The sequence below is a fragment of the Lepus europaeus genome, chromosome 8 (genome assembly GCF_033115175.1).
Source record: "Lepus europaeus isolate LE1 chromosome 8, mLepTim1.pri, whole genome shotgun sequence".
Lineage (NCBI taxonomy): Eukaryota > Metazoa > Chordata > Mammalia > Lagomorpha > Leporidae > Lepus > Lepus europaeus.
In genome coordinates this window covers 61,838,769-61,856,188 of record NC_084834.1, presented here as the reverse complement: position 1 = coordinate 61,856,188, position 17,420 = coordinate 61,838,769, and the positions used below count along the sequence as shown (strand labels likewise).

General features: G+C 36.1%; 1 pseudogene; it reads left to right on the top strand.

Annotated features, from left to right (window-relative positions):
- LOC133765281 (pre-mRNA-splicing factor 38A-like) overlaps positions 1–17,420 on the top strand; it is an 86,071-nt pseudogene that overhangs the window by 55,206 nt on the left and 13,445 nt on the right.

Here is a 17,420-nt window from a genome sequence, read left to right as displayed (position 1 = left end):
GTGTTGCTGGCTGCAGGGAACAGCTGAATCACTGATGAGGGAGACTTTCAACAGAAGTGGAAGAGGAATTTCGCATGAAAGTGGGTAGTGTATGCCCTTTATAGCTGTTATTATTCTCAGAACAAAGGAGAAGAGCCTCTCCAGTATAATCAGAAGCAGCCATACCTTGGAACTCAATCCAGCTCTCACATGTGAGTGGGAGGGGCACAAGTGCTCTAGTCATCACCTGCTGCCTTCCAAGCTGTGCAATAGCAGGAAGCTGGAATGAAGAGTGGAGCTGGAACTTGAAGCCAGGAACTCCTGTATGGGATACAGGTGTCCAAAGCAGTGGGTTAACTGCTGCAACAATCACCTGCTCCAAGAAGAGTTTTTTCAGACTTTCTTCTACTTAAGACTTTGCTAAAGTATTTTGTGACACTCATGTTGACAACTGTAGTGATTTCTAATGTTGATTGACTTTCCACTACACAGCAGTCTTCATGCTCTGTACACTAGTGTTTTTAACACTAATGTCAATGCACACCACAGTCTTTCATTTTCTATGTGTTACACTACCTAGTTGTTTAAAGCAGTGGTAGTTGTTTAAAGTAGTAAAGCAGGCTTCACATTATGCTTTTGTGATAGATGAATAAGAGCACATGACATCTTTTAATAATAGGTCTGCATCACCAGTCTATAGTCTATACAAAATTTAACAATATGTTATTAATAAATGTTATCTCTAAACATGAAGAAAGTATTCTGAATATGTGAAAAATTACTGTTAGTTGAGCAGAATAAATTCAAAGGCTCAACAGGAACAGAGGATTTTGCCTTTTAGATGTCGAGAGCTAGGAAGAGTATTGGTCCTCACTAGGAAAAGAAATACAAACTTTCCATGGAATCATCAGAAAACAAAGCAAAAGACAAAAGAAACTAACACTACATCTGGAAGGATCCAACTAACTTTAGGAAGAAATAGGACATGAGCATCTGTCTACTGGAGATAGATATCACTGAATGTTATTTAAGAAAAATTAATTCAGAAATATTTTTTAAAATTGTGCAAAACTAGGAGCTAGCTGAGTGTATATCCAGGGATTGATGGCAATTGTGACATTGACATCATTTTCAAAGTTGGTTTTCTTCAGTAACTCCATGGGGCTCACAGAAATATGGATGAGAACCCTATAAAATTAAAGGGAGAGAATAGAAGAAAGGAGAGGAGCAAGGCGAGTGGACAGAGGAGAGAGAAGAGAAAAACAAAATGTTCTGTTATTCCAGGAATGGGAATACTGCAAAAATAAGCCCAGACAGAAACTTTTATTCAAATTAAGGAAGCCAAGAAAATAAATGGAGTCCAAGGACACTGATGGATATTTATTGGATTTGGAGAATAAGGGAGCAGCCAACACTGGAAATCTGACTCGATCTGTATTATCTACTCAATGCAACAATAATTTTGCATTCAGAGGGAATATCAGCTAAATCATAGCCTGAAAGTACTGGAGAACCTGCAAACACATTGCTTTTAGAGAGAGAGTACCAATCAAAGAAAGAAAGAAGGAAAAAAGGAAGAACAGAAAACGGGAAGGAGAGAGAGGAAGACTCATATGTTTGGACAAGGGGTGTTATAACTACTGGGCCCAGTATTAGTTTTGGAGAATGGTGTAAACACTGATGGAAATCAAACTCTAAGACCAAGTTTTACAATGCTTTGTTGGGACTGAAACTTAATCAGAACATCTAAGAACGTCCTCTGTAATTCACACCTACCAATGAATGAGCAAATATAAAAAATAAAATTTGAATACATCTGAGAAAGTTGTGATACCGTCTAGTGAAATTAACAAAGGGAAGACTCAGATATTAATGTGAAGAACTAATGACAGTCCAAAAGCAACATTCAAACCCAGCCCAACTTGTGAGTACATAAACACAAAAGCCCACACATATGGGCATCTGGGGAGAGAGTTAGTGGATGGTTCTCTGTCTATGTGACTCTCTCTCTCTCTCTCTCTCTCTCTCTCTCTGTCACTCTCTCTACCTCTTAAGTAAAAAACATAAAAAAATTAGGAACTTACAAATTGATTAAAGACATTAACACAAGTTTCTACCTGAAGAAAAAAGAGAAAGACCAAAAACAAACAGATGTCCAGGGCCTGCACTATGGCATTGTGGGTAAAGCCACAGACTGCAATGACTGCATGACATATGGGCACCCATTTGATTCTCAGCTGCTCCACTTTCAATCCAGCTCCCTGCTATGGCTTGGGAAAGCAGTGGAAGAGGGCCCAAGTCCTTGAGCCCTTGCACCTGCAGGGGAAGACCTGGAAGAGGCTCCTGGCTCCTGGCTTCAGATTGGTACAGCTCTAGCCATTGCAGCCATCTGGGGAGTGAACTACTGGATGGAAGATTTCTCTTTCTCTCTCTCTGCCTCTGCCTCTCTGTAATTCTGCCTTTCAGATAAATAAATAAATCGTAAAATAAAAGAAACCACAAGCAGATGTAAGGAAATGATAAATATTAGAGAAGAAAATAAAATTAAAAATAGAAAAATAGTAAAAATCAATGAACCAAAAAGTTGATTATTTAAAAGCATCAATGAAATGAACAAACCTATAGTCAACCTTTAAAAAAGCAAGACATAAGTTACCAATATGAAAAACTGAAATAGCATTAATACTGATCTCAGGGACTTTAAAGGCATACTGAGAAAATATCACAAAAAATTATGGCCATGAATTCTTTTTTTTTTTTTTTTTTTTTTGGACAGGCAGAGTGGATAGTGAGAGAGAGAGACAGAGAGAAAGGTCTTCCTTTTTGCCATTGGTTCACCCTCCAATGGCCACTGCGGCTGGCGCATGGTGCTGATCTGAAGCCAGGAGCCAGGTGCTTCTCCTGGTCTTCCATGCGGGTACAGGGCCCAAGCACTTGGGCCATCCTCTACTGCCTTCCCGGGCCATAGCAGAGAGCTGGCCTGGAAGAGGGACAACCGGGATAGAATCCGGTGCCCCAACTGGGACTAGAACCCGGGGTGCCGGCGCCACAAGGCAGAGGATTAGCCTGTTAAGCCACAGCGCCAGCCGATGAATTCAATTTTTAAAAGGGTGAATTTTTGAAAGACATGAAATATCACTCAAGAAAATATAGGTAGTGTGATCCCTTTGACTCTTAGTCCTATCATTATGATCAATTGTGAACAGAAATTGATCACTTGGACTAGTGAGATGGCATTGGTATATACAACCTTGATGGGATTGTATTGGAATCCCCTGGCACATTTCTAACTCCACCATTTGGGGCAAGTCTGATTGAGCATGTCCCAAATTGTATATCTCCTCCCTCTCTTATGCCCGCTCTTATATTTAACAGGGATCACTCTTCAGTTAAATTTAAACACCTAGGAATAATCATGTGTTAATTACAGAGTTCAACCAATAGTATTAAGTAGAACAAAAAAATACTAAAAGGGATAAGGTATTAAATTGTACATCAACAGTTAGGACAAGTGCTGATCAAGTCACTTTTTCTCATAGTGTCCTTTGCACTTCAACAGGTTTCTTTTTTGGTGCTCGGTTAGTTGTCACTGATCAAGAACATGTGATATTTGTCCCTTTGGGACTGGCTTATTTCACTCAGCATGATGTTTTCCAGATTCCTCCATTTTGTTGCAAATGACCAGATTTCATTGTTTTTGACTGCTGTATAGTATTCTATAGAGTACATGTCCCATAATTTCATTATCCAGTCTACTGTTGATGGACATTTGGGTTGATTCTAGGTCTTAGCTATTGTGAATTGAGCTGCAAAAAACATTAGGGTGCAGACACCTTTTTTGTTTGCCAATTTAATTTCCTTTGGGTAAATTCCAAGGAGTGGGATGGCTGGGTTGTATGGTAGGGTTATATTCAGGTTTCTGAGGAATCTCCAAACTGACTTCCATAGTGGCTTAACCAGTTTGCATTCCCACCAACAGTGGGTTAGTGTCCCTTTTCCCCCACATCCTCCCAAGCATCTGTTGTTCATAGATTTCTGAATGTGAGCCATTCTCACCGGGGTGAGGTGAAACCTCATTGTGGTTTTGATTTGCATTTCCCTGATTGCTAGTGATCTTGAACATTTTTTCATGTGCCTATTAATATTTCTAATCAACAGTCATATAATTTTTATATTGAAATCTTTTATAAATCATTCAAATTCCTTAATTATATTAAAAATCTCTGAGAGTAGCCTTACACTGAGAAATTTTAATCCCTTGATTAATGTACTAATAATAGCTCTTCTCTCTTTTATTTTTATTTTGTATTATCATTCTTAGACACACTATAACATAGTGATTCAAATCACAAGTTGCTTCAGTCAGAAATATTAGTTTAGACCCACATTTCATAATGTAAAGGCTGTGTGAATTTGGACATATAACTAAGTCTCTTTTGATCACATTTTTCATGTTTTCAGAATGAGATGATGATGATGATATTTATTTCATAGATTTGGATGTTTGGATGATAACACTTCCAAAAAGGTTAGTCTTTATTTTAAATTATGTTCCCAAATTCTACATACTGAATTGTGTAAATATTCACATGTTGAAGGCTTAAACCGCCTAACTGTATTTGAAGAGAGTCTCAGAATGGAGGTAATTAAGGTTTAATGAGGTTAAAAGAATAGGACAATTATCAAATGGGATTACTATCCTTGTAAGAATATATACCAGGGAATAGCTCTCTCTTTCTTTCCTTATCTCAGTGCACATGTGCGAAGGAAAGGGCATGCAGATGCACAATAGAAGCACAACTGTCTAAACAGAGAAAGACAACCTTTACAAGACACCAAACATGCCAGAACTTTTGTATTGCATGACCCAGCCTTCAGAACCTCAGGAAAAGAAATTCCTTTGGTTAAGCCACACAGTCTGTTGCATTTTGTTACAACACTACAAGCAGACAAACACAAATTAAAATGATAAAATGCTAAGGAACAATACACATGCTGAAGAAAGTACCACAACAGAACTGTAGGAGTCCAAATTTAATAAACTGTCTTGAAAAAAAAAAAAAAACTCTTAAAATCATTGTCCTAAGTTTTTTGTTGAAAAATAAAAATTTGAATACAATAAAAAATTAAATTAAAATAAATTAATAAATAAATTAATAAAAATGAAATTAAAATATAGAGTGGATTTAAAAGGAAATAATTTTAAGGATAATTCTAAAGAATTAGTTGTACAGTTTATGGATTGATTCTTCAAACTAATTAGATTTAAAAATGCTAATGGTGGGCCAGTGCTGTGGCTCACTTGGTTAATCCTCCGCATGCAGCTCCAGCATCCCATATGGGTGCCGGATTCTAGTTCTTGTTGCTCCTTTTCCAGTCCAGCTCTCTGCTGTGGCCAGGGAGGGCAGTGGAGGATGGCCCAAGTGCTTGGGCCCCTGCACCTGCAGGGGAGACCAGGAGGAAGCACCTGGCTCCTGGCTTCGAACTGGCCCAGTGCCGGCTTTCACGGCCATTTGGGAGGTGATCCAACGGAAGGAAGACCTTCCTCTGTCTCCTACTCTCACTGTCTATAACTCTACCTGTCAAATAAATTTAAAAAATGCTAATGGCCCTATTCTAGATCATTACTGAATATTCCTAATCAATCACTGATAAGAAGCAAAGAGCGATGTGTGTTATTTTTTTGTTTGTTTGTCTTGATTGTTTAGGTGCTCACAATGTCGTTGGACAAAAAGTGATAAAGAAAAGGATGAGCTTAGAAATATAAATTCCAGCTCAAGTATTGCAAAAATGGCCAGGAAGCTATTAGCATGTCCTAGAAGACAGTAAGTCTTTAATTTCTTAAGCTATAGACCTGACATAGCTGAGAATTAAATCTGCAAATTCATCTTACACCTCACTGAATTTCAGTGCATGTTGAAATCCCAACATTGTAAGCTATTTATTTACCATTAATTGAAGACATTAACTGTAAAAGAATGTGATCCTAAGATTTGGAGTGAGGATGAATGGGAAGACCCTGATAAAGTTGAGGATATGGTGCCTCAGGAGTGCTCTTTGCAAATAAAAGAGATCTAACCTCCCACGGTGGGAATGGCCTCTCTGCCCATGCTGGGTCCACAAGTGAGACCATCAAACCAAAGAGGCTTATTCTTGAGAATCATTGATCCAAACGACTTTGCCTTGATGGATTTTGAGTATGTTTGGAAGTAATCTATCACCTGTTCTTCGTTTTCATTTTCTCCATTGAAACAGGGACATCTAATTCTGGATTTTGGGTATCCAAAGCCTTGGATTTTGATAGCATACAAGTTGTCTAGCTTCAGAGGCTCACAATTGGAGTGAAATTTTGTCTTAAGATGAAATGCATGTCAATTCTCATCCATATCTGATTTAGCTATATAGATGAGACTTTGAATTTTAGACTCCAGATCTAAGAATTTTGGGCACTTTGGAATAAGTTACAAGTATTTTAAATCTATATAGGGCATGAAGTTTGGGGGACAAGTTTGAAAAAATGCTGTGGACTGAATTAAATTATTTATCCCCAAAATTCATATGTGGGAGCCTCCATAATGTATGTTGTGACTGTATTTGAAGACGGGGTGTACAGGAATTAATTAAGTCAGGTTATTAGAGTAGGTCCCTGATTAAATAGGATGAAAGTCCTCAGAGAAAAGACACAGAGAGCTCATATTCTTTATATACAAGCGCGTAGCGAGGAAAGGCCACTAGATGACTTCAGAAAAGGGTCAAAGAGTTGCTTTGCTTGTAAAGGAAATCTGTTGGAAACTGAATCTGACATTCCAACCTCTTTTGTTTTGGGAGAATAAATTTGTCTTCCTCAAGTGATAAGTCTATGGTATTTTGTTGTGGCAGTCTGAGCAGTTGAATAGACTAAGAATAATGGCAAATTCTTAACAACTACATCTCGAACTTTTAATGCTGTTTTGATCACATATATGTGATAAATGTATGATTATAAAAATATAATGTCTAATGAACTAATGGAAAACTCCTAGTCCCATATCATAAGTGAAAATATGGGCTTCCTACAGGCTATATTTTACCATCAGTATATATTCTATCTTTTATCAGTAATCTTGGAAATTTGTCATATCCTTACATAAACAAAATATCACTCAAATTTTCAATTTCAAAAGAGTTTTATGTTTCTGTATGGCACTTCAATAATATATTTAAATTAATATATTTTTTATTTTAAAATTAACATTATTTTAATCATTTTAAAATTATAAATTGAACTTGACAGGATTAAACTATTCAGTCAACCCACTTAGAAAGTGGGACAATTTTGTTTACTTTGCTTAACAAATTATTGATAGTTTGTTATAGTTTCAATTAATTTTAATAATTTACAACCTTATATAGGTTTTACATATTTTTATTTCAATAATAGTTGGATAATAAATAAATGCTGCTAAAATCAAGCATTCTCTGAATAATTATATAAATAACTAATATTACCAAAATTAAGTATTTAAATTCAACTATAACTTTGAATTAGACTCAGTTATTCAACTTGTTCAGCATCTTCTTCCCATTTTTGTTTTTCAATGTAGCATCATTGTTGGTAGAAATCCTGCTTTATAAAACATTAACAATGTCATATTGCACAAAATAATTCTAACTCATCACAGTAAATTTATTTACATGATCAAATAATACATTTTGGATATATTTTAGATTCCTCACTGTTATCATAATTTGCATCAAAACTATCAGAATATTCTGTTTCATTTGCCATCAATAAATATCCTTAATCTGACTTCTTCTTACCTTAGCCTGTGACATTCTAACTCAAATCACCATAATTTCTCACCTGAACTAACAAAATACCTACTCAAGAGACTCTAAAATTTTGGTATAGGAGGCAGCTGGGTTGCTGTATCATTTGGAATCTCATGGGTTCCTTTTGGTGACTTAATATTTCATGGTCTGGAAAATAATCCCCTTTCTGAACACACTTATTTCCTTTATTATTGTCCTCCAAAAACAAGGTCAGGGTTGCTGTAGGCCAGTCTTTCCTGCTCTTGCAGGATTCTCCATTCAAATGGAAGATCTTTTATATTATCTTTCTCCCTTCCTTGAATTGTCTTCTCCAAGATACATGCATCGCTTCCTCCTTGGTTTCGCTATTTTTTTTTTAAGAATGTCCCTTTTCTCCAACAAGTTCTTTATTAATATCTAATTATATTATATATATAATTATATATATTATATATATTAATTATATCTAATATAATATCCTCTGTCACTACTATTTTACCTACATTTTTTCATGAAATATCTCTATCTCTGATTGCAGCTTTTATTATTGCTGGTGTCACTCAAGAGAAACTAAACACTATGGGTTTAGCCATCAAGTTGAGCAGAATAAGAGATACCTAGATATCTGGTATATGTTATTTTTGGGTAAATCTATGATGGTATTTCCAGAAGTGATTAATATGTAATCAGTAAGAAGATCTTCCCTTAATGTTAGCAGGCACTGTTCATTGGCCAAGGACCTGAATAGAACAAAAAGATAAAAGAAAGTTTATTTTACTGTTATTCTTAGAGCTGTAATACCTTTATTCCTCTGTCCTTGGACATCACACCTCCTGGTTCGTTAGCCTTTGGACTCTGAGACTGGTACCAGTGGCCTCCCAGGTTCTTAAGCCTTTAATTTTGGGCTGAGATTTATATCATCAGCTTCCTTACTTGCAAGACTGGGAGTTGGACTGAGCCAGATCACTGATATCCCAGGGTCTTCAGTTTTCAGACAACCTACCATGGGACTTCTTATTCTCCATGATCACATAAGCCAATTCCCCCTGCAAATTTCCTCTCTTTCTCTCTTTTCTTTTTCTCTCCTCTATCTTATAATGGTTCTGTATATTCAAGGAAACTCAGTAGAAACACTCGGAAGACTGACATTATGATAGTTCACCTTGGGGTTCTAAAAAAGTGACCAATGTACAGTAGTACTCAAATACTTGTTATAGAAATGGATGAATCCGGCCGGCTCTGCTACTCAATAGGCTAATCCTCCACCTGCGGCGCTGGCACCCCAGGTTCTAGTCCCGGTCAGGGCACCAGATTCTGTCCTGGTTGCCCCTCTTCCAGGCCAGCTCTTGGCTGTTGCCCGGGAAGGCAGTGGAGGATGGCCCAAGTCCTTGGGCCCTGTACCGCATGGGAGAACAGGAGAAGCACCTGGATCCTGGCTTCGGATCAGCACGGTGCATGCCTGCCGCAGCCGCCATTGTGGGGTGAACCAACAGAAAAGGAAGACCTTTCTCTCTGTCTCTCTCTCTCACTGTCCACTCTGCCTGTCAAAAAAAAAAAAAAAAGAAAAAAGAAAGAAAGAAATGGATGTATCCACAAAAACATGACTTTCACAAAAAGTCTATGGTAAGCACTCTGTAACCAATATCTCATTTAATTCAAATAGTTTTCCAGTGAGATCATTTGTCATGTATATTTCATAGTCAAGAAGATGATTTTACAGAAATAAATTTATCTGACTATCCAGTTTAAAAATGGGATACCGACTCATAATATATCTTTTTTTTTTTTTTTTTTTTTTGGACAGGCAGAGTGGACAGTGAGAGAGAGAGAGAGAGAGGTCTTCCTTTTGCCGTTGGTTCACCCTCCAATGGCCACCACAGCCGGTGCACTGCGCTGATCCGAAGGCAGGAGCCAGGTGCTTATCTTGGTCTCCCATAGGGTGCAGGGCCCAAGAACTTGGGCCATCCTCCTCTGCACTCCCGGGCCACAGCAGAGAGCTGGCCTGGAAGAGGGGCAACCGGGACAGAATCCGGCGCCCTGACCGGGACTAGAACCCGGTGTGCCAGCGCCACTAGGCGGAGGATTAGCCTGTTGAACCACGGCGCCGGCCTCATAATATATCTTAATTCATTTTCTCTACTGCCTCACAGAAAGTGTATACTGTTCAGTATACTATGCTACTGTATAAAGACAAATAATTCTAATCCATTCATTAAAAACAATTATAGTCTTAGTGGTGAAGATATATAATTTAAATGATTTATGCTGTGATATAGAAAAATAGAATATGGAAAAGATAAAATACCTGCTATAGGATATATTTCTAAAACAATTATTGAATATTTGTTCAAAATAAAGGTCTTGGGGTGAACATTTGATATAGTTATTAAAATGCTGCTTGGGATGCACATATCTCATATGGGAGTACCTGAGCTTTAGACCTAGCTCCTCTTCTGATCATAGTTTCTCATTAATTTGCTCTATGGGTGGCAGCAGATAATGGTCCAAGTAATTGGGTCCTTAAAACCCATGTGGGAGACCCAGACTGAATTTCAGGATCCTGGTTTTGACCTGACCCAGTCCCTGCTGTTGTGGATATTTGAGGAGTCAATCAGTAAATGGCATCTCTCTCTCCTCTGCCTCTCTCCCTCTGCCTTTCAAATAAATGAAAATATAAATAAGTAGATGAATAAATAAATGAGACTTTTAAAAAGTTATTTAGGATTTGAGGAAACTGTAAGAGGCACTGAGAGTGGGAGTCATTTTCTACATCTTCACAGAAAGAGGATTTCACCTGCAGGAGGAATAAAAGTTCATGCATCTTACCCTACCAGTTTCAATTTAGAGTTCCCTCACGACGCACTTGACAGATGAATTTGCTGATGTTGAATAGAGACAGAACAGAAAGACCTTGGTTATGACACTTTCAGGATATTTTATAGTACAGTGGTTCCCCTCTCTGGCTGAACATTATGATCACCTGAGAAGCATTATAAATACTGCCCTATGGGTAACTCCCTAAAAGATAGACATTTAATTGATTTCTGAATCCTTAAGAATTCCCCAGGTCATTCTAATGTTCAGTCAAGGTTGAGCAACAGTGCCAGGGTAGTATACATATGAATCGGAATACTCAGCAAAGTCCAGGAGCTATATACAGATGTAGACTTGCAAATGCTTAGATTTACCAAGTTAGTCCTGGCTTTAAACTGTGCTTTGTTGAAGAAAGGGCATTTAACTAAAAGCATTGTACTGTCTTCAGTCTAATTTCTGAATATGATAAATTTATAAATAATATATTTCCTTAAATATGCAATTATTTCAAGTTATGACAAGCGTATACATATCTCCCCACTATTATGCGATATACATTAATGCAGAGTTATAAAAGTAAATGATGTTTTCTTGCCTCTAAAATAAGATTCGACTTACTACAAAGTTCTCAGAAGCAGTAGTTCTTTTTTTTCCTCTGGGTTGAAGATTTTCCATACTGTTCTCTCAGGACCATAATTTGATTTAATATCACAGATGGAAAACTGATGCATGAACAACTAAGAACAAGAATTGCCTAAAATGTTCAAGTCACATATTTTGTGAGAGGAACCATTTGTAAAATTCCTGTCTGTATGTATAATGAAAGCAAGCTATTTTCAGTTGCTGCCATTTTGTGAAAATAATTATTTTCCTGTGAAGTCAGATAAACTGAGTGATAAATACAACCTAGCTTTATTTTTCCAGCATTGTCTTTTAATCAGTATAGATTAATAGAATTATTGTCTTCCTGCACAATAAATGAGCCAAATTATTAGAAAAAAGAAATTAATCATTGCTTTAACAAGCAGACTAAAGGTTGTATAAAGAAAAGTAATAATAAATTCCTAATAGAATTCTATTGAATGGCTGAATCTGTTCATTATGATTGAATATCTAAGTCTTGTCAGTATTTGTATATCTAACTATCACATAAAAACAAATTGCCACAAATTAGTATAAATTCCTTTGTTTCTACTGTCTGGTAAAGTTTAAGAATAAAATATTCCCTAAATTCATAATTTGTTTAAGAGATATTTTTCTTTTTTCTCTTTATATATTTGCTTTCCTATTACACTGCAAATCTTCATTAGTCTGCATGTTCTTTCTATATTCCTCAGATGAGCAATCTCCAAAGTCAATGAGGGGTTCTGTGTTGAAGGAGAATTACAATTGAATGTGTAATCAAAAACCATGAAGGGAAATTTCATTCAGAATGAAAACCAAAGCGAGACAGGGTGACAGCATGAGACATTTCAGTGCTTTTACAAGCATATTCTCCATGAACTTTTCAATTTAATTTTCCATAAGTGACTTACATTTAAGCATCAGACTTTTACACCTACCATCTTTACTGAAAAAGCAAAAGTAAGAATATGCTTGGAATTATCAGCTACAAGTGGAAATCAAGCAGCAAAAGCAGCAACTGAAGAGCAAGAAATAGAGAAAAAAAGGTGGAGCTGTGGATTTGGAGTATGACTAACCAGTTACCAAGATAGTAGAATACTTCCTTGCTATAGCAAAAGGGCAGCAAAATGCACATGTTGAGATTAACTCAGCAGGTGCAAAAATCAGTCAATGCTTTCCAGCAGCTGCTCTCTTCATGTCTTTGGAAACTGATGGTTATTTCACAAACACACCTCAGACAGGGATAGAGTCAAGTAACTGAATATTCAGGGCTATTCATTTAGCAGCTTCTTTTCTCCCATTGCCTCTTTACGTCCTAGCAAACTATTTTGGCAGCATTGCAGACTTCTTTGATTCTCTGATAGTAAGCTGTAATATCCTCAGTTACTTGACTTACTTTTGAAAAGATTGTGATATTCTGAACATCATATAAGAAGGAAAATATTCCAATATTGTTTTCTTGCTTGGATTTCATTATCCAATTAAGAAGGTTAAGCTGTGGTTTATTAGTGCACTGAGTTCTTCCTGAGGATACCATGAAAATTAAAATAATGGTTTGTAAGAACCGAAATTAAAACAAAATCAGTATTTTTTATTAAAGCTTGTCATTTTTTTCCTTCGTTGCCTACTATTCTTTTCTTATCACTTATTTATTTCTTATGAATACCTGCTCTTCCTGTATTTCAGGTAGTTCACAGTGAGGTGGATGATTTTGATTACAGGAGTCACAACTGGAGTAGAGGACAGCCAGAGAAGTGAGACAGTCAGCTATCTTTGTGACATCCTTGTGCATGCTCCTTTTATTGGAGGCATTATACAGTTGCAAGTACTGACTCTAATTTGTCCATGTTCCAAAAGGGAGGTTTGTTTTTTCATAGGAGAAACTTCTAAAAGAACTAGAAAGATCAGAAAATATATAAAGCTATGATGATAATAAAAAATTTCATTAATAAAACAAGTATTTTTTTAAAAAATAACCACAAATAAATAAGCACATCTGTGCCAACTGCATGTAACCTTATATGTGGAACATAAAAATAAGAAAATAAATACTATTATAGCAATTTAGATAATTATACTGTATTGTAGAAGGAAATACATCATTTCCATAGTATTTCCTTGGTAAGAACATTAAACTCAAACATTAAAGGCTAAGTTTAACATTTTCTTACAACAGAAATAAATGCAATTATTTCCCTAAAATTACTATTGATTACATAAAATCATTTTATAAAAGGTCATTTCAAATTGGTCATGCTCATTATTCAAGGACTTATTATTCTGATTTGAATTGAAATGAACATTTTTCATCATGGTATATATAGAATGCTAAATTATATATTATTAAAACCTCAACATTTGCATTCAAAAATGTTGAACAAATAATATGAACAAATTTGAAAAGAATTATAGAAGAACATTATGGAACTAGGATCTTGCTTCCAAAAATTTTCAACTAAATATTATCTGTGGACATTTGGAGGTTTCTCTTCATGGAAAATTTGGCAGAGATCGCTAATTACCTATTGAAAACCCATTCTATTCTTTTCCTTTAGTAAAACTATTTTGGTAGAAGTAGTGATAGGAGGATATTTGGCTATTAAGATAAGCCCTTTCATATTTTCCTTTTTTTTTCCTTCCTTACTTTCTCTTTGCCAAGTAGTCAAGTACATATTATAGTCTTTAGCTGTGTCTTTGAGGAAGAGTGATAATTAGCTAGCAAATTCTTATCCTTACCCTTTTCCTTATTCTTCTTGGTGTGATTTTGAATTAGTGGTTAGTACTCTGTTATTAATCTTGTGGTATAAATTGAAGTACTGAAGATGAGGGCTGACAGATGGAAAGATCCTGACACCTGTTAGTGAGATTGTTGAAGCACAGAATCTATCTGGGATACATACTTAAAATTGTGGTTATATTTAGGACACTTTTATGTCAAAACCATACCCATAGAAGCTGCCAACAACTATTAATCATTGATGTATTATAAATATTTCAATTTTTGAACATATAGGTCTAAGTATGGAGTTTCCAATGAGTCCTCCAAGGGACTGAAGTTAACTAAATTTCACCATTTATTATATGGGACAACTCTCTCATTCTTTTCCTTATCTGTTATCAAGGTTCTTTGTAGAAATATAGATAATAATAGTAAAGCTCCAATGATGGGAAGTAGATATCATGGGAATAAGACCTACTATTGGTATTTAGTGATTTGAACAGAAATTAAAATATTATTGAGTAGAAAGTTTAATGTGTACATAGTTACATTGAGACTAACATAATTTGTGAAAGATTTAAAATTATTTCTCTGTGTAAATGATTACTTTTTATAAACATCTTATAATCCTTCATTGTCTATTTTGCATTTTTGCTGTAAAAGTGTGGTTGATTCTATCACAGTAATTTCTTAAGGGAAAACATCATTTTTAGATCTTGGCAATTGTTAATTATGTTTTGGAATGAAAGTACACAATTATGAGATGAACGCTGATGTTTACATATTGTGCACACAGAAAGAGGTAAGAAATGGGAAACATGAAATATTCTTGTGTTTGACAAGGGATTTACTCTGGGATTTTTGTCTGTTAAGTTTAGTTAACAGTATGTAAAAAATAGAGAGGTACTATTCTAATATATACTGTAGTTTTTTCACATTAAAATAAACAGACATCAAAATATCTGGATCAAATAGAATATTCCAAAAATAGATAGGTTTTATATCATGACTTTCTAGTTCATCCCATCTATAGTTACTATTCCTCTGAGAATTTTTCAAATTTCCCCTCATATGGTTCCTTTATTATATCTTCAAAATCAAGAAATTAACAGACATTCATCCATAACTTCACCATTACCTATTATTTTTATTTTTGTAATAATGATAATAAAAATGCTGTTCATAGGGAAATGATTATATTGGGTAAAGGAATACAGACATTTATAGGAATAAAAGTGCATGAATATGGATAATATTTATCTATTTTTTAAAATTATTTATTTATTTGAAAGACTGAGGAGTTACAGAGAGAGAAAGAGACACACAGAGAGATCTTCTACCTGCTCATTCACTCCCCAGATAGCTGCAAGAGCCAGCGCAGGTCCAGGCTGAAGTCAGGAGCTGGAGGTTTTTTCCAGGTCTCTCTTGTGAGTGGCCAGGACACAAAAAATGTGGACATCTTCTGCTGCTTTCTCTAGGCCATCAGCAGGGAGGTGGACTGGAAGCGGAGCAACAGCCCATATGGAATGCTATTGTCGCAGGCAGTGGCTTTACCTGCTATGCCACACTCTGGCCCCTAAAATTTTTAATTTAAGTGGTGAATATTTGGAGTTTTATAGCACTATTATATTTTAAAACATTTTATGTACATATTTTAATTTTAGTTGAAAGTCAGAGAGACAGAGAGAAAGATACAGGGAGAGAGATTTTTAATACTCCTGTCCACACCCTAACTGCCTGCAATAGTCAGAGAAAGTCAGACCAAAGCCAGGAGATGGACTTCTACATAAGTGGAAGGGATGCAAGTACTTTTGCCATCACTTGCTGCCCCACAGAGTGTGGATTAGCAGGAATTTGGATCAGGAGCCAAGCCAGGATTTGGACCTAGGTGCACTGATATGGGGTGCTGGCCTTCCCGGTGGCAACTTAAATATTGTGTCCAGTGTAAAATCCCATAGTAATTTTTGAGATGCTTATCTTAGAAGGAAATCTTTTTATACTATAAACAGATATTTTATGCAATATATGTACATAGATGGATGGATCAATAGATAGATGATAGATCGATCGATAATAGATAGATATAAAATCTGCTGCTAAACATAATTTCCTTTACAAGAGGGAACATTTAGTTATGTAATACTGCTCCTTTGTGTAGTTAAGTTATTTATCTTTGACTCTTCTATTTTTTTCTTTTTTTTTTGCTTCTAGCTTGTTAGTATCATTGGATTCTAATCCTATTATGAAGGCAATTTACCACTATTTCTAGCTTCTTCAGAACTGAAAACTTGGTTTATATGTATCCTGTTGTCTCATCAGAGTCTTGAATGTGTATAAAATGTGCTAACTTCTACTTAATTTTAATACATAAATATTTCTGACAACCTAAATTATAAAAAATAAATAAAACAAAAACATGATGGGAGTAAAACGTGGCCACCAAAAAGCCTACTTAAATTATAAATGACATATTAAACATTAGCCCTTTACAATAATATTTCATTTTATATATGCAAACTATTTAAGACATAAGTATATATAAATAAGGTCATTTAAAACATGCTGTAATGAACATGGGGGTACAAATAACTCTTTCATATACTGACTTCTTTTGGTTTGGTGAAATTTTTGGAGTAGGGTGGCTGGATCCTCTGGTAGGTCTATATTCAGATTTTTGAAGTATCTCCATACTTTCTTCAATGATGGCTGCACCAGGTAACATTCCCACCAAAATTTGACAGGGTACCCTTTTCCCCACATCCTCACCAACATTAGTCATTTGTTGATTTCTGTATGAGATCCATTCTAATTGAAGTGAGGGGAAACCTCATTGTGGTTTTGATTTGCATTTCCCTGATGACTAGTGAAGCTGAGAATTTTCTCAGGTGTCTGTTGGCCATTCCTCTCTTGAAAAATGCCTATTCAATCTTTTGACTATTCGTTAATGGGATTGTTTGTTTTGTTGTCATTGTATTTCTTGACTTCCTTTTTTTGACAGTCAGAGTTAGACAGTGAGAGAGAGAGAGAGAGAGAGAGAGAGAGAGAGAGAGAGAGAGAGAGAGAGAAAGGTCTTCCTTCCGTAGGTTCACCTCCCAAATGGCTGCTATGGCCAGCTCACTGCGGCTGGCACACTGCACTGATCTGAAGCCAGGAGCCAAGCACTTCCTCCTCGTCTCCCATGCTGGTGCAGGGCCCAAGGACATGGCCATCCTCCACTGCCTTCCCAGGCCACAGCAGAGAACTGGACTGGAAGAGGAGCAACCAGGACAGAATCCAGCATCCCAACCGGGACTAGAACCCAGGGTGCCTGCGCCACAGGCAGAGGATTAGCCAAGTGAGCCATTGTGCCTGCCTCTTGAGCTCTTTATATATGCTGGATGTTAATCCTTTATCAGTTGCATATTTTGCAAATATTTTCTCCCATTCTGTCAGTTGCCTCTTCATGTTGCTGAGTGTTTCTTTTGCAATGCAGAAGCTTCTCAGCTTGATGTAA